Raw genomic sequence first — 24,563 nt, 5'->3', positions numbered from 1 at the left:
AACCATAAGGTTCAAAAGGGCGTTTACATGTGAGAATGTATGTGAGGTATTAAAATGAAACACATGATATATAAAATAACATATAAATATAGTAATTTGTTCTTTAAAACACGATGTTGATATGAATTACGACATATAAATCACACATTCATAAAACATGAAGGAGTTAACGATTCAACGACGTAACAACAAACATTCAAATTTGGATGATACATATTTTTAAAATGTAAAATACTTAATCAGCATGAAATATTTTCCCCAAGCAAAACATTGCTTATAGTTGTTGTTTTTTTTATTTTACAGTGAAGGGATTTTAAATATGTCGACGACGTTTTGTACGATGTTATTGAAAGATTCGCAATATATATGCTGAAAATAAAATAAATCTTATATACAATTGATATTAATTGTATGAGAAAGCATAGGTTTAAATAACGTACAGTACTTTAAGGGTTGGTGATGTTAATGTATTTATGGTCATGGCACAAATTAAAAACACAATCTCTGATATATACATACACAACAGGCCTGCGGCTTGCGAAACTTATTAATACTACAAAACACTATATGTTGTTTGGAAAATCAGAAATTCTGTAATGATCTGAATTGTTAAACCAATTGTAAGTAAAATATTACCATAGAACGATTCAGAGTTTCAGTTTATTGACCAGCTAAGTTTACTTCATGGAAGCCGAAAAAACTACTTAAAACGAGAGGAACTGCAAAAAATGTCATGCACGTGAGGTCCGAAACACATGACACTTGCAATTGAAATAAATGTATGTGTACTAGTATTTTTAAATGCAAAAATCCGGTCAACATAAAATCGCTGTACCGTATTTCGTTAAAACCTTACGATTATGAACTCAAGCTTACATTTATATCGAAAGATTTCTTGTCTCAGGAACATTAAGTGATGACATTGATACACATTTTGTGGCATTAATGATCTAATCGAGGTTCGTAAGATACTCTGGCAATAACAGTTGAGTGCAGTCGGTTGTAAAACTGTTATTTATCCATGGATTATTATCACTAAAACTAGACAACAGAGTAAAGGGGTTTTCCAAACATTCAATATCCTCTTAGACGATAATCAATGCGCATTCTTTTTTCACACATCATGCGAGGACGAGAAATTACAGGTGATAAGTTTATCAGATTTCTCAAAACACCCTGACAAACTTGTTAGAACGATTGCCTTATGTGGGTGGAATCTTATCTTTTATTCAATGTATCTGTCAGACACGCATAACTTTTGCCTGTAAATGTTCACATTGGTGAGATATTGTGTCTGTAAATATTAATTGACAGTATGTTATGTTTCGCGGAAACTTATATACAGTTTGAGGTTTTCTACATTATGAATACGTTTTACACGCAGGTGTGTATTCCAGATAGACGCAACACTCTATGTTCAATGCTTTTTGAAATAAACATTATTCTTTTCAATACACGGTATACACACGGTTTGCAATTTATTGGAACAAGTTTTGAATATCATACATGGACATGTACGCAAGTAAAATGCTCTTACTCTTTTCAAAATTCATTTTACAACGTTCGTCCATGATAATCAGTTAAATATTATTTTATAAATTTGTGTTTGGTTTGAATCGCATTAGGTAATGTTGACTACCTCTACATGGTTTGAGACAGTCGTTTTTAATATGAGTTGTCATATAATACCAATGATATGTTAACAATGTATTCAATCATTTTTTTAAATGGACAATAATGTAGCAGGACACTCAGTTCGTATGTATGTAATTGGAAAATATGTGGCGTAATTATGTGTGTGATTGGGTTTGACAATGTACGACCTAATTCAGTAACCTACTCTAAAAACGATATAGCACACAGACACAGGTGCGTCTTTATAATTGATATTTACTCTGTTTGTATTGTTCATCAGCGCATGCTTCATTGTACACATTTAGCTCTAATATCAGTATCTTCAAATTACTAGATGAGTTTATGGATATATGCTTTTTTAGATTATCTTTATAAAACTGTGGTATTATTTTCAGCTTTTTTATAATCATATAATGACACAATAAACAAATAACTCCTACACAATACTGTTGGGAAAACAGCAGGTGATTCATAATGTGTACTTAATTAACAAAGGACGCATACAACCCGTTGAACTTTTCATTGAAAATGTGTTGTGTTGATTTAATGTACTGCATTCAAGCCATACATACAATACGGACGGGAAGGAGGCCCTGTAAATATAAGGCACCACTCTGCACTTTAGTGCTAGGTGCATTAGGACTGGAATTCTGGGCTCATCCCACTCACACCAAATTTGATTACATGTAATATTGTTAAGCCGCGGCAGAAGATCAGGGACATGTGTTAGTAAATAGATTTAGCAAATCAACTTTATATTCACGCTTAAAACGAGCTTCAGTACAGCTCACGCAAAACAAACATATTCCGCGATCCGCGGAGTCAGACGCCATCTTGTGTTCGGGGAGTCGACTCGGAATCGACTATCTGGTCGCCGAGTAGCCGCGTCTGTCCGCCGAGGCACTCCGCATCTCGTCTCCGCGACACGCCTCGGCATGATGCCGAGGAATTTGTTGATGATGTCGAGTCATTCGGCGGACAATCGTATTAATTATAATTAACAATGTACATGTACCTCGGATTAGAAATGGACTCCGAGTTTCGCATCATAAAATTTATTACATTGAGCGTTACTACGTTGCGAAACATTCACTACATAATACATTGGCAATAAGGTTATGCATTATCTGTCCAAATTATCTTTATTAACTGTTTCTTTACCCTTTCCCTGATAGATGCGTATAATCCCGAGTCTATCGTTTCCCCGATACATGCGTTTATGACTGTCATTATCGATTACCACATACATGCGAATTTTTCCGTCTCTATCCATTACCCGCTAATCCCGTGTATTCCATTTTCAAGTGCAAATTCTGATTATTACTGACGAGAAAAGTGCTCAAGAAAACTCATTAAAGCGGGTATATACGATTTTGTCAAATATTTATGAATTTATATAAAATATGTAAAGAAAACTTATTATATATATATATATATATATATCAATAAATTAAAATAAAAGTTAAGAAGAGCATGTGTCGAAAAATGCGAAATAAGCCGGATATTTAATTCTGAAATTGAAAACGGCTGTACAGCCGAATTCGCCAGCATGTATATCAAAAATGTACGATGTGAATCTAAACTTAGTTTAACGGTTTATTTGAATTCCTGCAACGATATCTATTCATACGACACACGAACACTAACTCCAATCCTAATACAAAGACGAATGCTTCGGTTATTGTAGGAAAATATGTTCGTCACAATCGGCTCGGGCCGCTAATGTGTCTTTGCTGCATTTTATGAAATTCGGCTTTAATGTATCATTTTTCTTGTCTATTTTGTGTAATTGTAACATATTTTATCAATATATGACAATTAAACACATATAAAAAATCGTATATACCCGCTTTAAAGGGGCCTTTTCACAGATTTTGGCATTTTTTAACTTATTCATTAAATGCTTTATATTGATAAATGTAAACATGGGATCGTAAAAGCTCCAGTAAAAAAATCAAGAATAAAATTAAAAAAAGGAAAAGAACATTGCTCGGAGCAGGTTTCGAACCAGTAACCCCTGGAGTCCTGCCAGAGTCCTGAAGTAAAAACGCTTTAGCCTACTGAGCTATTCCGCCGAGTACACATTTTTTACGTATTTTATACAGTATATAAGCAATCTTCGTAGTTATACAAAATTTAACGACAAAAACAGAACTCTCTAAATTATTCAATCGTTTCGCGTTGCAACGCTTTATAATTTTTAGGTTTTATAATCGTCAAAAGATGCATATAATGGCTATATTAAAGCATGGTAAATGTTCAGTATTACTGTTTCCTCACAAATATCATAACTAACACGAAAATTTGCGAATCTGAAACAACTTTTTTCAATTGTGTCAATTTACCAAAGCGTGAAAAGATCCCTTTAACACAGACATCCAACATTTTTCTAAAATATCAAATGAATTTCGGCATATGTTTCTAATTAAATATTTGATGACATACCCGGTAGGTGTCCAATCGGAACAAGGGTAACACAAATAAATACATGATATTTTCGTGTCCAGTGTTTGTCTAAAAAAAAAGCGCGCGAAAATAGGCGTGGGTGAATTTATTGATACACAAAACTACGTAGCGCAGACAACATTGTAAAACTACGTAGTGAATTTCCATTTGAGTATCGGGGTATCTCGCAAATTATTTTGACATTTTCCTGAATAAAATAAAAGTTCAAAACGCTGTATCATTTTCATATTTTAGTTCGTTCAATATTGCAACAATTACTGTATTGTATCTGATTGCACACAAAGTGCCGTGTAAAGTTAATATTCTCTTACAACGACCAATAAAAAACTTCATCTATATTTAGATTTTATGCAACATGTTTAAGTCATTTTATGAAAATTGGGAGAAAGGAAAAGCGATTTTTCGAAAATAAACCAACGTTTTTTTTTTCCATTTAATTTGTCATAATTATATATATTTTGTTTCGTCTGTGTATGTTTGATTGGTTCTCATTTGTTTTAAGCAAATCTTATGAAAACAAATATCGTAATGGTAAATGTTTAAAGCAAGTCCCGTTTCCGAGATCATATACGAGAATTACTTCGATATGTTTACTGATAAATTATGGTTTAGACAGACGACACGTGCTTATCTAAAGTGTGTGTTTTTTGTAATACACGGGATATTGATTATCGGTGCTTGATTGAGCAATAAAACAAAGACGCAGTCGGCGGTTTTTAGAAGGCCTTTTGTACTGACCAACATAATAATTAATAGTGCGCGTGCTTATCTAACATTTAGGGATAAAACACACGTGAGACTAGACACTTTGTGCTTGTTTGGGCCATAACCGGTGGTTATTTTCAGTAGCACACGTGTCCAGAAACTAACGAGTTCGGGTAATAAAGCACTGAGATTATGATCTGAAAACTGCATGGAGTCTGAAATGAAACAAAATGCCGACAAATCAAAAGATAAACCGCCTGATGTTTCAGTACAAAAAAATGCCGACAAATCAAAAGATTAACCGCCTAATGTTTCAGTATAAAATTCGATATTTTAAGGCGGGGTTCTCACTGCATTTCCTTTTGCACTCGCATACGCTTGTATTACTTGTTGTATCCTCGTATTATTTGCACAGATTTATTAAAATTACAATGAAAATGCTCACGCTTTCCAGGCAGATAACGTGATATTACACAAGTCATCTTTATTTTCGCGCAATTTCTAAGAGAACAGCAGATTTACACGTGTATTTAATTGTCACAATAATGATACTGTTTTGCGTCGCAATATTATTTTGGTAGTCACATTTATGCCGAGTTTAATGTTTCAATATATTGCCCGATATTTTCGTTTATTAAATTTATATTTAGATGCAACATGTACATGGCCATTTCTGAAAATCGGGACGAAGTGAAAGTTATCATTTTTGAATATCAACGAATATAAGTTTTTATTAAAATTGTCAACATTATTTATATTTGTTTTCTATGTGTGTAGTTGTTTGGTTCTCATATCGTCGCTGTCGTTCTCAAACCTCGTAGCTACACTGCCAAGTTTTCAGGAGAGAGAAAAAACCGTCTCATTTTTTTATAACGTTGTTTTAGAAATTGAAATTCTGTAAAAATACCAAACAAATGAAGCTGCAAAATACATTATAAGCCGTAGACGCATAAGTCATACTGATAAGTCATACTGATGTTCAGAAACGGTAGCTACGATATTTTGTCACCACAGTTGTGTCATTTTCTATAAGCACGTAGCGTCCGTGGAATGAGGTACGACAATTCGTCCTGATAGGAAACCTCGTAAATGCAAATATAAAAACGTTTGGTCAAAATTGTCCAAACGAAATGACATACCTATAGGTGAAATGACGTCGCTACGACTTTTCGCCGGAAAAAAAGCTAACAATCAAGCTACAACATTTTGTCACGTGCATTTTTCAAGGGCTCTGATTGGCGTAAAGCTGCGAGATATAGCACAAAACACGCGCCAGACTTCATATATTCGGAAAAGACAAAAAAACATTTTTGAAAATTTTGGAGCTACGATGTTTGAGAACGACAGCGACGATATGTTTTTTTAGCAAATTTTATGATACTCAATATGTTATTTTCGATGTTTAAAGCAAATCTTGTTTCCGAGATCATGTTCGGTATTAAACTGTGTAAGGTTCATTGATATGGTTATAATGACCTACAAAATCATTATGTATGAAGTTCCGTATGCAGAGAAGCTGACCAAAGGTTTACACAATCACGCAGAAGTAAACATATCAACGTATTATTTGTACTAATAATAATCGTTTATGTAAAAAATATTTTACATGTGTTATAGTATACAATAAATATTTGTATTTTTTTCTGCGAACCGCCGCGTGTAAAGACGCGGCGTGATGCCGCGGATCGATGCCGAGGCAGGAACAGACGCGGCGTAACTCCGCGAATTATCGCGGAGTGCCTCGGCATAATGCCGAGGGAATACTCGTTGTGGATGCGGAGTAATTTCGAAAACAAAAGAGTGTGTCCGCGGCGTAGCCGCGGATTTTGTTGGTTTTGCGTGAGCTGTACTGAACACGTGTTATTTAATACATTTTAAGTCCTTATACCCGCTTGTCGCGAGATACGTATTACATAATAGTTAAGTGGAGACTGACCCACTACTTTCATACTCGGCTAGTTCGTTTGACGAAGTAAATAAAATAAAATATGATAAATGAGACATACGAAATACATACGGCGACTTAGCAACCATTCACCAAGTTAGATTCAGTTTATTTATAATGCATACTTGATGCTGGTCGAATCGAGCCATAAAATGGAAAATGATTAGTTGTAGCAGTGAACTTCTTTCTTATGGTTCGAATAAATTTGCGTAAACGGGCATTCTACTCGCAATTTGTCAGATGCGAATAGTCAGCCTGAAAATCACATATTCAAAATCCAGGCAATGTGTACTGTGCCCTGAAAACACAGCATCAAAGAAATACATATTGAGCGTCCCTATATAATCATCCCGACAATTGAAATCGCGGATTTGATAGCGCGCTATTCGTGGCGAAATTCATGATTTTGTAAAAAGAGTCATTTGCATCGGTAACTGGCCATTTAATACCATGTTTAAACAAATACGTGCCTCAATCCATTATCTAAAAACTATTATTTCACTTTCTTAAAGCGAGATTATACGATTTGTATATGTGTTAAATTGTAATATATTGCTAAACATATGTAACAATAACACAAGATAGGCAAGAAAAAATTATTCAATGGAGACGAATTTTATAAAATGCAGCTAAGTCAAATTAGCGCCCCGAGCCGATTCTGACGAAGATATTTCGTACATATTCTCGTACAATAACCGAGGCATTCGTCTTTTTATTAGGATCGGAGTTAGTGTTCGTGTGTAGTATGAATAGATATCTTTGCAGGAAATTAAAATGAGCCGTAAAACTAAATTTAGTGTCACATCGTACATACAAGATATACATGCTGGAAAATTTGACTGTACAGACATTTTAAATTTCACAATTAAATATCCGGCATTTTTGATCCATGCTCTTCTTAACTTTTATTTCAATTTATATTGAAATATATGTATAATACGTTTTTTCTACACATTTTATATAATTTAATAAATATTTGACAAAATCGTATAATCTCGCTTTAAGAAAATGCATCATTAACGGGTCATCTAATTCAATAATGAAGATCGTGAAAATGGGTTATGCGTCTCGCATAATTTTTATCTGTTTTGTTCCAAACATTTATTTCATTTTGTTGTAATACACGTGAGTATTTGCATTCCCATGTGTTATATTTTAAGGTAGTTCATATCTGTACTATACTATCTTTCAAATGAAACATGTCGTATTATGTATGTACAGCTAAATATATTTAAACTCACAGAACGTTGAACCATAACATGTATACTCGATCAATGGACAATAGGTAATAATTTCACTGCATTCTTTATGATTCACCGTAAATGATGGCATAATTCTTTCCTAGTCTATGCAATATGAGTACCAATATGTTACGCAGTTTCGTTACCCTTTCTCTTACACCTGACACCAAATTTCTTGACCGAATATTACACGATTTATGTCTAATGTTTGTTCTTTTCTCTCTCCCAGCCTGATGATAATGGAACACGATGAATCTCGCCAGCAACACGATTTACGGATTAGGATTCGTCCGGTTATTCAGGTCATTTATAAAGCACTGAGCTATTGATGGATTCGCTCTGTACCGCAATGTATCTATTGTGAAAAGAAATCGATCAATGCCATTCGGTCTATACTTACACTGTTTTAAATGACAAGAATATGTTGGCAGAACAGGGAAATGGCAGTATGTAAATGAGCACTGTATTTTTTTAATCTAAATATAGTCATTAGGAATGATGGATTTAGTTCAAACAAGACGCATGTATATCCGTGTTTTAAACCCTACATGACGTTCGACATATCGGCAGAAAACAGAATGGTTGCTGCCCAAAAATGTCACATTATGCAATCCGTACTCACATTGAAAGCATAAGAGATCGAAGCATAGTATAATTGTTCACAAAATATGCATCACGAAAGCATCAAGATTTGTATTTCTCGAAGTAAACAAAATAATGTGTTATCGAACGTAGTTGCATAATGTTTAAATACAGGACATATACATGTTGCAATTTGCAATACGTATGAATGAGAAGCTAGTAGTGTTCATCTTTGATTGCTTTTACCTACTTTATTTTAAGCAAAAGTAAACACAACGATCAATACTGAGCATAAAACCCATGTGCTTAATTTAAATTAATTGATACATGTTTTACTGCATTATATTGTATTTTATAGACAAAAACAAGCAATCGCATGTATGAGGTACATCTTTATTAAGCAAACGTTGGTATACACATTTATCGCGGACAGAGAAAAGAGAAAAAAATCATTTCTCATGTAATTGATACTGTTAAATGTGTGAAAACAGTAAAATTATGTCGATATTAACTGTTCAAGTGGCATTAATTGATGTCAGTAATAACCATCTCTGTAAGTCATGTCACTTAAAGAGACTCAGCGTAAAACGGAAATAAACACACAATCAACTTGAATAATTTACAAATGTATAGATATACAACTCTTAAGGGTGTTAAGTTAATAAATTGTATGTACACTCAGTGAAAAACGTATTCCATTTAGCCTAACACAGTTTTGTTAATTATTTCGTTTAACGTAACATTAGGCTTTCCAAAACTAGTTTCGCGTTCATTTAATATTGGTCTTATTAAGAACGGAATATACACTACTGTGTTATGACTTAAGTATACCCACTATGAATATATCAAATAACACCTGAGTATAAACATCTACATCAAGCTGATCCTAAACATGTTTACGCTCAAAATCATGGTACATGTTTTTGCAATCTACCGATTTTTACATATGTGTTATTCATTTTTGAAGTGAATAAGGTCTATAAAAAAACTATTTCTGTGAATAACGATTCGTAAAGACAGTGTATATGTACTGGGACTCGATTATTTAACAATTTGATTCTGCAATCTATAATAAACGTCTGCAAATTAAACAATATGTATCTATGCGCAAGTGAGACTTATCATGGATGCAAATTTGAGAACATGAATTGTCTAATGAAAGGCTCTCAATATACTATGTAGATTAAATTTGAGAACTCTCTATTTAAAATTTATTTTGTGTTTCGAGAAAATTAGCTATATGTTAAATGGTTTCCGTGAATAAGTTGCACAATATATGGTGACCGCTCAGAAGTAGAAACATGTCATATAGTAATAATGGCAATTTATAAGAAAGACGAACTAATTTCTGAACTATTATATTGCAATTGTAGTCCATATGTTGCCGTTTAGGCTTCATTGCCGTTGTTTATATAATTGATACGTAGATCCTAGTCTTGTACGTATTAGAGCCATGTCCGCAGTTCATGTTGTAGAAATTGAAAAAAAATTGAAAAAGTGAAGAAGAAATTTTGCTAACCTGATACCAATCGGTCGAAAAAGAGGCATTGCGTTAGTCAGTAAATTGTTTTACGAGGATTTTAGCATGCATGCTATATGTTTCCACTAACCAGTGTTGTGCCTCGCACGAGAGCCTCATTGTGGTTTCAGACAAAAAGAACGGTTTATGGTGTGATATTAAGGTATTGATTAATCCTGTGTGATAAGACTTGACCTAAGTGGGAATCATTTGAGCAAATAGTGTACATAGACCATTACAAAGTTTGATAAAAAAAAACAAAAAACATTCATTTTGAACGCATGAATATTGTGCTTTGTTAGGGGAACATAAATGAATTAATTAATTGTGCAATCTAAGTCAAAAGAAATCATCGGAGCTAAACCAGTGTTTAGGCTGTTGGCCGAAGCCAAACCTATTTAAATTGGAAAATGAAAAACCGCGTATCGGGGAAGACTTGTTTATTTTAAGTTCCTTCAAACACTTTTCCAGTGCTCGGTTGAGTTTTTAATCAATGTCTTATTTTCTCATAATTTGAGATGTAATGTATGCCGATACGTACGTAACCGTTCACCTTGACATCAGTGTCAATATCAACAGGTGGAAAAAGGGAAGATTATAAACATATAGATAGTGCGACGTCAATCTATCTTGTAGTAAATTAAAAACTTAAAAATAAATAATGTTTTGAGCACTTATACAACTCAACTTATTCCAAATAGTAGCGAATAATTGAAACAGGTTTGCAACGCACATACTCGCGAACGCTTTCATCGCCCTACATGCTACTTTAATATTAAGATAATCGCACAGTCACGTAGTTTCCTCCATTGTCAATGCCTTCCTTCAAACTGAACGTGACATACTAATTATTGAATTGTTGTTTAGCTGAGTGTTCTTTGCATGATAATATTGACATTAAATTTAGAATATGTATATAGTTATTCGTTGTTTAATACACGATGTTGATATTAATTACGACATATAAATCACAAATTCATAAACAAAATAAAGGGGTTGAATATGCAACGAAGTAACAACAACAATTCAAATCGGGAGGATACATATTTATAAAATTTAAAATACTTAATCAGCATGAAATATTTTCTCCAAGCAAAACATTGCTACTATTTGTATAAATTTTACAGTGAAAGGATTTTAAATATGTCGAAGACTTTTTGTACGATGTTATATGCCGAAAATAATTCTTATATACAATTGCTATTAATTCTATAAGAAAGCATATGTTTAAATAACGTACAGTTCTTTAAGGGTTGGTGATATTAATGTTTTTGTCATTGCACAAATTAAACATACAGTCTCTGATATATACAACACAACAGGCCTGCGGCTTGCGGAACTTATTAATACTACAAAACACTATAAGTTGTTTGGAAAATCAGAAATTCTGTAATGATCTGATTTGTTAAACCAAGTTTAAGTAAACAAATTACCATATCAAGATTGAGAGTTTCAGTTTATCGACCATCAAAGCTTAGTTCATGGAAGCAAAACGAACTACTTACAAATTAAGAAACTGCAAACAATGTCATGTACGTGAGGTCCGCAAACACATGACACTTGCAAATGAAATAAATACATGTGTAATATTATTTATAAATGCAACAATACCGTTAACATTAAATCGCTAAAGCGTTTTTCGTTAAAACCTTACGATTCTGAACTCAAGCTTACATTTATATCGAAATGTTTCTTGTCTCATGAACATTACGTGATGACATTGATACACATTTTGTGGCATTAATGGTCTTATCGAAGTTCGTAAGATTCGCTGACAATAACAGTTGAGTGCAGTCGGCTGTAAAACTGTAATATATCCATGGATTATTATCGCTAAAATAACAAAAACAGAGTGAAGGGGTTTCGAAACATTCAATATCATCTCAGACGAAAATCAATGCGCACTATTTTAACACATCTTGCGACGGCGACGGCGAGATATTACAGGTGATTAGTTTATCTGATTTCTCAAAACACATTGACAAACTTGTTAGAAAGATTGCCAAATCTTATCCTTTATTCGGTGTATTCGATCTGTGAGACACGCATGCCTTTTGCCTTTGAACGTTCACATTTATGAGATATTGAGTCTGTCAAATTTAACTGACACTAAGTTATAATTCGCGGAAATTTATAAACAGTTTGAGGTTTTATACATGTATAAATAAGTTTTACACGCAGTCGTCTATTCCAGAAAGACACAACACTCTATGTTTAAATGCTTTTGAAATCAACATTATTCTTTTCAATACATGGTATATACATGGTGTGTATTTTATTGTATCAAGTTTTGAATATTATACCTGAACATGTTCGCAAGTTAAAGGCTCTTACTATTTTCAAAATTCATTTTACAAAGATATTGCACGATAATCAGTTAAAATATTGTTTTATAAATATGTGTTTTTTTTAATCGCATTATGTTATGTTAACTACATGTACATGGTTTAATATGTGTCGCTCCTACACAATAATGTTGTAAAAATAGCAAATGATACATAATGTATTCAGAAATGGCGAGTACAACCCGTTGAACGTTTTATTTAATTTGTCTTGTTTGATTTAATACACGGCATTCTATCCGTACACTCGGCACGGACAGGACCATCGGACGGGAGAACTGTACAATAAGGAAACACTCTGCTCACTGCATTAGGGCTGGGCTTCTGGACTGAACTCACACACAATTTGATTTATTTTTATAGTGTAAAGCCACTGCAGTTAAACACGGACATGTGTAGGTAAATACATTCAGCAAATTTACTTTATATTGGGTTTAACAAGAGCTACACGTGTTACTAAATACATGGTTATTCCTAATATCCGCTTGTCGCGAGATACTTACATTGTAGATAAATGAAGACTGATCCACTATTTAATTTCATTTTCGTTTGGTAGGTTTGACGAATACGTGTAATAAATAAAATATGATAAACGAGACATATGATATACATGTGTGTTTTTACGGCAACTAAGTCACTATTCAACATAGTTTCACTTTGATATGCATTGGGTTTAGTTGGTCAAGGTTGATCATTTAAAATCCGCAAAGGTGAATATTTATGAATCTTGAGTTTAAAGTAAAGCGCAGTGTTAAGTGAATCACCTATTCAAAAACGATAAGATTATTTCACATCGTTTACAAATATATACGCTTGGTCATTCTTATTGGACATCGCAGTTAAATTCTATTAATTGATAATGCAAACAGCTATAATTGTTGATGGTCGAATCAATAAGTTTCGACAATGTGTACTGTTCACAGAAAAAAAAGTATCAAAGAAATAAATATTGAGCGTCACTATAAGATCATCCCGACAATTGAAATCGTGGATTTGATAGCCCGAGCTATTTTTAGCGGAATTCATGATTGTGTAAAAATGAGTCATTTGCATCGGTAACTGGCCATTTAATACTATATCAACACAAATGCGTGCCTCAATTCACTATATAAAAAGTATGCATTCACTTTCTTAAGAAAATATATCATGTACGGGTCATCTAATTCTATAATCAAGATCATGAAAACATGTTATGTGTCTTTCTTAATGCAGGAAATATTTATCTGTTTTTCTTGTATATTATAATGAAGCAAAAACTTTAAAGATGCTGGGGACTGTTTCATCAAAGGTCGTACGACAATTCAAATAAACAATTAAAACTGGACAATTGAACATATAAAAGCTATTAAACAACATGCACTCAAAATTTGGACCATGGGTAAGAACATTATGACATGTATCAATTAACCGAAATTAGCAATACTGTGATTTCGTGTTTAGTAATAATGTTTATTTGAAATATGCATCATATTCTAAATCTGTCACATGATGTTTGATGAAATGACTCCCAGAACCGGTAAGTCAAAGTCAATATTTTAGGATGAAAATATTTAATTCACAATATAATATAACAGCATCTTTAACAAATAATCATTATTAAGAATTGTTTCTGTTTTTTTTAATATAGAAAATATCCTATTGGGCACACTAGAGCGTATCCTTTCAGTAGAGAACTGCAGTACATTGTTCAAACAACTCTTAGATTTCCAAACTGCCATTCCAGTTCCAGATCAGAATTACAAACGCTGCATCAGACAAGTGGTTTAACTGTTGTGTGGAATACACGTTTGCACATTGAATTGTTTAAACAATATTCTTTCATGTCTTTCCTCATTGCTGTTGACACCAAGTCTCCTTTGTTGAAGTACAGGATAGCCTGTGCAACTGTGACCGTTCTTCCAGCTCGTCCAATTTCTCGGACATATGCTGAAAAAATAAGACAGTAATAATAATATAATATATATAAAATTTGCGTTTGCTATTGTTGACCAAAAAATATCCATCATAAACATTTATGATTACGTACATTGAACAGATATTATCTTGTGCAATTGTGTATACATTAACTATCCGAAAGGCGCTGTGTCCGAATTGGGTAAACATGACATAATATAATTTTTTAAATTAATCATAAGTGATTAGAAAAAAAACAATAGACGGATCGATACCTTTAACTAAACCTTAACCAAAGCTCGAATGATTTTCGCTTACTCCAAACTTTAATATTTTTACGATAATTAATACATACGTAGTGCGCCGCCATTTTCCACGGTTGCCTGAAGTGCTAAAGTATTAGTACTACGGGAACCAGAATAACATCCTACTAGTTTAAAATCACATAGAATAACACTCATTCGGCTAAACCGTTTTGCTTTGCTCGCTAATTAACAAATCAAAACGTAATCATTTTGCACGAACATGTCAAACTGCGATGGCAGTTATATTTAAAATGAAAGACATAAACTGATAATTATAAAACGTATGTTAGACAATACATGTATTATCAAAACAAAACAACGGCCGCGACTGCAAACACGTAATGTAAATTAAATATTCAATCGTAGAATATCGATATTAGTATTCTTAAAACTGAAATGATCAAATATGTTTGTACGCTCTCAGCCCGATTATAACATGACTATATCGATATATGTGATGGTCTTGTGAAAAGGTGTGAGGACACTACGAACACAATTAAAAAAAACATACAAAGCGCAACTGAAACACGTGTACAGAGTATCCTATTGCATAATATAAGAACTAAATGAATGTGGTTGTAATAAATTAATCGTAATGTACCGTAAAGTATATATAATTGTTAATTATGCTTATTTGTATATGGTTGTGTGTTTCAGTTGTACACATATATCGGTGTCTTTTGTGATTGGGTAATGAATGTAACGTGTTATGCAATTTATTACTATATTATGGTCACAGGCGTTATTTGAATTCTTTTTGCACATAAGTTGCCTGACTATAACCATTGTGATTACTGTATTACTTTGTTATATTAGCTATAGCATTGTAACGTATCGTTATAAACATGATATAATGCCAATTAGATGATGTTATTCATTGTATCAATTTAGAATAAATTCTATTCACTTAACTTACGACATTATTTGTGCACAATACAGTCTACAGATTAACAAAGATTATAACATGTATAACATACATACAACCGTCGTAAGCATGTATGCACATACAGAATGGTTAAAATGACTAATCGACTTAAATATGAGTATTTAATCTTCAGGTTGAAGAATATTTTTAATTCATTTTAAACATTTAATATATATAAATACTACAATACAATTCGTAGAACAAAGTTGGGTAAACATCCTTATAAATTATCATTTCTGAATATTCCAGTAAGAGAGTACAACACCTATGAGATTGCATGCACCATTCATTCCGTCCAAAAATTTAAAATACACTCCAAAAGGCTAATGGGAATGTGTTTAAGCTCAAACACACAACATTCAATGTGTAACTTGTCTTGCCCAATACAATTACCCGTTGCTGTTAATGGCATAGCACAAAAGATCGACTGCTAACAAATTATCATGGGTTGTGTTTCATACCTTACCGTTGTAATCTGATGTTAAAGAGTACACATGTCTTATTGAATTGATACCATATAAATATACATAGACAAACATATGTCCATGGTATGTTCATTGTTGTTTAACGTGTACAATTGCACTATATAAACATATATTTAAATAAATACCAATATCTTTAGATTAAAATGTTTATATCTACGCAGTATAATAAATATATATATTATGCTTTTAATAAATACAACAGTTAGATAAACAGGTGTTTCATATAAACTTTTCATATGCATGTGTTAGTGACTAAGTAACACAGCCGTCAGTTTCATCGACTTTGGTTTTAATACCCCATCATTGTCTTTTGCTTTCGCAGAAAGTCCATTATTGTTATACTCTCGTAGGATAAACTTCATTGGAAAACATTAAAATCTTTATTCCATTAGAAGTTCATAGAAGAAAATAACTCTCGACGCCCTTTTTTGAGTTGTTCATGCGTACGATGAAATTATTTTTACAATTTCTAAAATTAGGACATGTTGTTTCCGAATATCGAGATCGGTTGTATGGTTGCAATCTTGTGGAAACTTATTGAAGCCGGAACATTTTATGTTAAAATATGCCTCTGATTGTAAGTGTTGGTATCCGATTGAGTTATGTGTAAAAAATGCCCCTCTTTTAGTTGTTTTAATTAAATCATATATATAATAAAGACAGTACAACGATCCTTTCACCAAAACGACACTGGATCATGATGCTTAATAGCAAAGCCACGACATTAATAATTTGTTCACTCTGTTACCCATAAACCGGTTTGTTGAAGTATGCTTACGAATATAAACTGTTTATACGCGTTGACTATGCACTTGTGTACGACTGCTACGACCTTTTCTGACGTGTCGCGTTTTGCAAGTTGCGTGTTCGTAAAAAACATTTTGCTGACTACAAATGTTATGAGATTGGGTTTCATAGTCGTTGTTTTTTAAGAGCAGACGATATTCTTCAAAACAAAATGTTCAGGAATGTGTTTGTATGCACGAGTGTTTATTAATATACGTAATTGTAATTTGACATACTACACAATAACATTCTATTTTGAATCAACATTTGACTACACCTTAGTCAAAGAATACTGTTAATATCCCATTACATATTCTAAGTATACATATAACAATAACTTCCAAAAAGACGTTTACATGTGTGAGTGTATGCGAGGTACTAAAATGTTATATTAAAAACATATATACAAAGTAAAGCGTACTTTAATACACGATGTTCATATTAATTACGACATAACAATACGTAAACAGCATGAAATATTTTCCCAAAGCAAAACATTACTTCTATTTTATAATGTTTACAGTGAAATTATTTTAAATACGTACACATTATGTATACACTGTTATTAAAACATTCTGGATTGATGCAGAACATAAGTCTTTTTAATATAAAGTGTGAATTTTAATCATCTTAATAGTCGCAGGAGTGGTGTAATGTATGCGCGCAAATTACCACGAGGTGATATAGATTTCGAATTTATTTATTGCCAATTTTTTTACAATTATGCAAACTATGAATGTAATTTGTAAAAGTATTGTAACTAAATTACAGTATATTAATAATCTGTATGTAATCATTTTGTTTTCTGTTTCTTGCAGAATGCCCCTCAAAACGTGTTCTATGCGAAACACGGCTTAAAATACATCAGTACCGTCCTATAAATAAATATATCGTCAAGTACTTGAAAACGAATTTCCTGCTTGAAACAACGACATACCAATTTATTTGTGACAAGTGTAGACGGCCAGCGTACTACGCTACATCACAGGAGCCTCAATGTGCCTCTTCCAGCTCACCACCGTCGCACAATCTTCTCAAAAACAGTCCTCCTTCGATTCATTTAAATAAAAAAAAAACATTAAAATGACACGCATATTGCTTTATTGCCTACTTCTACAAGAACGGAAACCTTCATTACCCATAATATTCTCATAACAGCGGAAAGTAGGTGTTGTCCCGGTCATTTAAAACATGATGGTACTTCTTTTGAAGAAAATGTGATTTCTAAACTGTCTACAATTAATAATGTGTTGTTTTTTTAAACAGATCCTCCATTCTGAAACTTCTTACGGCAGTGCAAGATTGTTGCATATGTTGAAAAAATAAAAGGCTGTTATTTGATGATTTTGCAACGTTCAGTGATGAAGACATGTCAAATATTACCGGCATTTCGGTGTCTAACTTTGTAGAACTCTTGAAAGTAATTCAATCATCCATTAGAAACACGCCTGCTAGAACTGTTGCAACTACTATTGGAATTTTCTTGTTCAAGGTTAAGTCAGGTCTCTCATATAAAGTACTTTTAACTTTGTTTGACATTTCAAAATCTAGCGTCAGAAGAGCCAAACACAAATAAAAAAAAGTTCTCGTGAACGACTTTTTGCCTTAAAATCTTGGCTTTTCTCACATTTCCCGCGAGGATGTTATTAATAAACATACGCGTGATTTGACACAACTTTTTTAACAGAAAATAACGCACAAGTTATCCTCGTGCTCGACGGAACCTACATATACATTTAAAAAAATGGAAATTTTTAATTCCAAAGACAAACATATGGTATGCACAAGGAAAGACCATTAGTTAAACCCACGGTTATTGTAACAACATCAAGATATTGCATTCTGTAATCGGGCCATATTTACCAACAACAAAAATAACGACGCACCAATTCTGCATCATATAATAAAACACAACATCAAAGAAATTAAAAATGGGTCAGGGAAAAACGACATATCTGTTGTCTACAGAGGCTTCTATGATGCTTCTTCCCTGCTTTAGGAGCTCGAGATTCACGCGCAGATGCCGTCATTTATGCCGCGAGGAAGCAAACAACTACCAGCTCATTTGGCAAACTCTTCAAGGCTTGTCACAAAGGTATGTTTGCTTTAATTGCTCAAAACACCACCAGATAATTACGATAAAACATAAACAGCACAATGTGAAATAACTATGTGCAATTTATAGAACCCATCTTAGACGATTTAATAATTACTGAAAGGGTTGTACCGTTTTATGCAGGTGTAACGGGCGTGTAATACTATTTGTTCGTAGAAGAACCCAAAACTCGCCTTTGTTTAACCACCAAATACACAATGACGATGCAAATTGAAGACTCGACTATGTATTTTTGACTAATTATTATAAATAATTGTCTTGTTATGTTGCAACGGAAATAAATATATATTATTATTGTTTTTATCTACAAATAAACACATGCATGAACGTCTAATGTCAGCCTACCGATCTTACATAATTTCTATGCATCGGAACAATAAACTTATGTTTATATGGGAAAACATCGAACGCTGTACGTTAGTGAGCTAATTTAAACCAAATATAAGACATAAAGGTGCGTTAATTTACAAATATTTTACAATAACTTTCTAGGTAAGATTGGTAGTTGAAGCGGCTGACGCCAGAATCAAGCGGTGTAAGAACTTAGACCACATCTTGCCAACAAATCAAGTGCCATACATAGGCGACTATATTGAAATTGTTTGTTCTTTATGTAACAAGTTAATTCCACCTTTGAGTGCCAACTGTGAATCGTCTGAAGATGTGTTATGTGCGGAAAGGATGATGGTGAAAATAAAAGAAGAAAATAAATTGCAAACATTTGTAGAATATACATATATATGTGTACACATATAGCTCGCCAACAATTACATACAAACATGTTACATGTACATGTAATTTGATATCAGACTATTTTTGTGATTTCCTGTTTCTTTTGTTACATGTATTGGATGGAATAAATGTACATGTACAAATTCGAGACATCCACACTTAGTATTAAATTCCGTCATATTGTAATATCATAATCATGCGAAAAGATCAGTTGTCATGTTGGTGAGTGACTATTTGTATACCTATTCTTTTTTCAATAACAAGTTTATTTTGAAACATACACTGTATGTAAAATAACGTAACAAAGACATCGTAATATTATGGTAAATATTGATTTACTTTTTTTGTTTCAATAATGTTGTGCATTGAGCAAATACAATGTATATCAAATTTATAAAGTATCGATAAGAAGTGTTGTTAAGAAATCGCGGTGAATTTAACGAGTTATAATTTCACATTTAGCTTTTTTAAAACTATTTTACTCTTTTATTTCAGATACGACCAAGAATATGGTTTTCGGAAAATAATGAACATACTAACAACGCTGACGATTTTTTTCATTATTAATATTATGAACATGCATTCAAATACTGATTATGTTATAAATATGATTTTGTTATGCAGGTGTATGTATGTATATTTATTGTACATGTGCCGTATTACAATACGAATAAAACGCTTGTTTTCTTACGAAATAATGATGGAGAATGTGATGTCTACATACATTTACTATATCGAATAAAATGGAGAATTTGATGTTTACATGAATTTACTTTATCGAATAAAATGGAGAATTTGTTGTTTACATCCATTTACACATAACAGAACAGATGGTATTTGGACACATCTTCTCGCTTCTGTCGGAAATTGTAACAAAAACAAACAATTCTTTAAATAAAAAACACGTACATCTTCACGCAAAAACTGTAGAAACAAAACATAAAGTACATCACGCTCAATGTACGACATGTAAAATGATTCTGAAACGAGGGTAAACAATAGAAAATAATGACGATTGTTAACAATCAAGTTACAATGTATACAAATGTACATACAAATGTAACAAAACATTATAGAACTTTGCACAAATTATACGGTCTGCAATATCGAAATATACATGTTCATTCACATTTACCTGTATTTCACCTCGAACCACCGAGACCGCGGTTGTCCACCGTGCGATCGATTTCCCGATAGCGACCGTGGTGTTCAGCCACTGTCGACGCGATCTGTCATGATGGAAACACCTTCAGATCGCGGTGATTTTCCACGCTCACGAACAATTGTCCACGGTGGGAGTGTGGTGGATGGCAGAAATCGCGCTTCACGTAGTGTTATAACCTCCATCGCCGTAGAATCAGCAAATGGTCGTCTGTTAACGAATCTCAATCCAACTTTCCTCAACTTGATGAAACTATGCTAAAACATACCTGTTGGTGGTGTGTAACCTAGAGTGGCTTTGTTTACTTTTGAAGTTTAATTTTTATTTTTACGCAAGTTGAAGATATCTCAAGTTCCAGTGACATATATAGGTGAAAAATGAATATGTTCAAGTTACAGATTGTACTAACTTTTTACCTGCTACGTTCTTTGGAAGACTACAGCGATCGTTATATAAAAGTGTACCCTTTCTCGGATCACAATTGGATTTCGGACAGTATTGATATTCTTCCTGTTACACATGGTAAACTGTCATACTACAGTCATTTTATTAGTCATGATGTCAAGACCTATAAGAATAAAGTATCATCATGGTGTTCTATAAAGAGACAGTCTAGTTTCCTGCCCATATGTATACTATTATGCGGAGATGTACATCCACATCCTGGTCCTTCAACAGATTGTCATGAAAATACAACTTCAAGTCCTAGTACACAGTACCATGTATTTGCAAAAAGGGGTCTACATTTCATACACATCAACACTAGAAGCTTGATTCCATCTTTGGACGAAGTACGTATTATAGCACGTAAAACAAGAGCTGCGTGCATCTGTATCTCAGAATCATGGCTTGACGACTCGGTACCGGACTCGGAAATTTTTATTAATAACTATTCAATTCAACGCAAAGATAGAAATCGTCACGGGGGTGGTGTATTGATCTACGTTCGTAGCGACTTGTCGTTCAACAGTCGTAGGGATCTGGAGCATGCAGAAATAGAAGCAACATGGCTCGAAATACTCTTGCCGAAGTGTAAACCAATTCTTTGTGGTGCAGTTTACAGACCACCGAAACAGTGCAATTTTTATGATAAATTTGAAAGTGTTTTATCATCTAGTACCCATTTTTCTGAATATGAAACTGTAATTTTGGGTGACTTCAACACAGATGTTTCTAAATCTAGATCTGGTGCTCTTGTGTCATCTTTTAAAGATTTTATCAATATGTTTAGTTTAACACAATTAATATGTAATAGTACAAGAGTGTGTAACACCACTTCGACCACTATTGATTTGGTTCTAGTTTCGGACCCGGAGAAGATTTCACAGTCTGGTGTTATAGAAACAACTTTCAGTGACCATCACATGATATATTGTACCCGGAAAGTAACAAAATCATTCATAGGATCGCATAATAACATTTCTGCACGTTCGATGAAAAATTATAACACGGAGATTTTTCAAGCGAACCTTTTGGCTACGGATTGGAATCAGGTTTTATTGTGTGACAATGCTTCTGAAGCTTGGGATCTTTTTAAACTTATATTTATGTCAGTGATAGACAATATTGCTCCTATTAAACAAATGAGAATTAAACAAAGGACTGAACCATGGATAGATGCTGACATCTTGGAGGCCATCACGCAAAGAGACAAGGCTTTTAGTAATTACAAAAGTGATAAAAGTGCTGAAAATTTTGAATTATTTAAATTATTAAGAAATAAATGTAAATGCTTAATTGATACAGCGAAAGAAAACTTCTTTACAGAGTCTCTTGAAGCTAACAAAAATGACTCAAAGTCACTCTGGTCTATTCTTAAGAATCTTGGTTTACCATCTAAGAAAGGATTATCTTCCTCTTCTAATATTTGTCTCAACATTGATGGAAATATATGTTTTGATAAGGAAATTATTGCAGATTCTTTTAACCATTTTTACACTACAGTTGCCTCAAAGCTTGTTGATAAATTACCAACTTGTGTTCTTAAGTTTGGAAAATCATTTGTCATTAATTTTTACGCTAGCATTGGTGTTAAAGCTGCTAACAGTTTTTCTTTTTCTTTAGTTTCTGAGAACCAAGTACTAAAATATTTAAACCAGCTCAGTTCTAATAAAGCAACAGGTTTAGACGGTATGCCCTCACGTTTTGTGAAAGATGGGGCCTCGATTATTTCTCAACCTCTTACTCATGTTATTAATTTATCTCTTATACAGGGTGTTGTTCCAGATGATCTCAAGTCTGCTAGGGTTGTTCCTATTTTTAAGAAAAGTGATACAACCTCTGTTGGTAATTACCGTCCAGTCTCTATTTTGAGTATTTTATCTAAAATTTATGAAAAGGTTGTATATGACCAAGTTGAGTCATACTTCAAGGTTAACAAATTGTTGTATAAATTTCAGTCTGGTTTCAGAAGTGGTTTTTCAACGGACACCTGTCTCATACATCTGACTGATTATATCAGGTTGGAAATGGATAAAGGTAATCTCGTAGGGATGATTCTTCTTGACCTCCAAAAGGCCTTCGACACTGTAAATCATTCTATACTTCTCATGAAATTAAGTGCAGCAGGTCTTGGTGATGATATATTAAGGTGGTTCAATTCATACCTTTCAGATAGACAGCAACTTGTTGATGTTTCAGGCACTCATTCCGGTACAGCCCCAATATCATGTGGAGTTCCACAAGGGTCAATTCTAGGTCCCCTGCTCTTCCTTATCTATGTTAATGATATGTCTGCTGTGGTTAAAAATAAGCTCCTCCTATATGCAGATGACTCAGGTATTCTGGTGTCTGGTAAGTCTAAATCTGATATTGAAAGGTTATTGAAAGAAGATTTGCATCTGGTTAGTCAGTGGTTGGTTGACAATAAGTTGTCTCTGCATTTAGGTAAGACGGAGTCTATTCTATTTGGTTCTAGGCATAAAATCAGGTCAAACTCTTCTCTTGATATTTCTTGTAATGGTACCACTATTGAATCTACATCTTCAGTCAAATACCTAGGGGCTACATTGGATCAAACTTTGTCCTTTGATACCATGGCTCGTTCAGTCATTCAGAAGGCCAACTCCAGGTTAAAATATCTATATAGAAAAAAAGAATATCTCACTCAGCAAACCAAGAAACTTCTTGTCATGTCTTTAATCCAATGTCATTTTGATTATGCTTGCTCTATATGGTACCATAGTCTCACAAAAATGTTACAAATTAAGCTCCAAACCACCCAGAATAAGTTAATGCGGTTCGTTCTAGGTCTCGATGCAAGGGCACACATTTGGCCAGAACATTTTCGTTTGCTCAACTGGCTACCAGTCAATAAACGTGTAGACCAGATTGTTCTTGGCCATGTTTTTAAGATTCAAAATGGTTTGGCCCCTGACTATATGGGAGAACATTTTATCCCGCAGGCCTCTATTCATTCATACAGGACCAGGTCAACTCAAAAAGGTGCATTTGCTGTCCCCAGGGTCAAAGGTTTCGGGTCAAAGTCCTTTTGTTACACGGGATGCTCATTATGGAACAATTTACCCTCCAGTATTACACAGATTGACAGATTGCCTGTTTTTAACTCATCTTTAAAAAATTATTTATTAGAAAATCTGTAATTTTTTATGTGTATTGTTTGTTTTTTCGGCTTAAGGAATCAGTTTTAGTCAGCAATTTTTATCAAAATTGATCCTATCTTTCAAAAATGTTATGCATTCTCCATTTTTTATTCTATGTATTT

Source organism: Dreissena polymorpha, chromosome 8, assembly GCF_020536995.1.
Source record: "Dreissena polymorpha isolate Duluth1 chromosome 8, UMN_Dpol_1.0, whole genome shotgun sequence".
NCBI classification, from domain to species: Eukaryota; Metazoa; Mollusca; class Bivalvia; order Myida; family Dreissenidae; genus Dreissena; species Dreissena polymorpha.
This window is presented reverse-complemented; position numbering follows the sequence as displayed.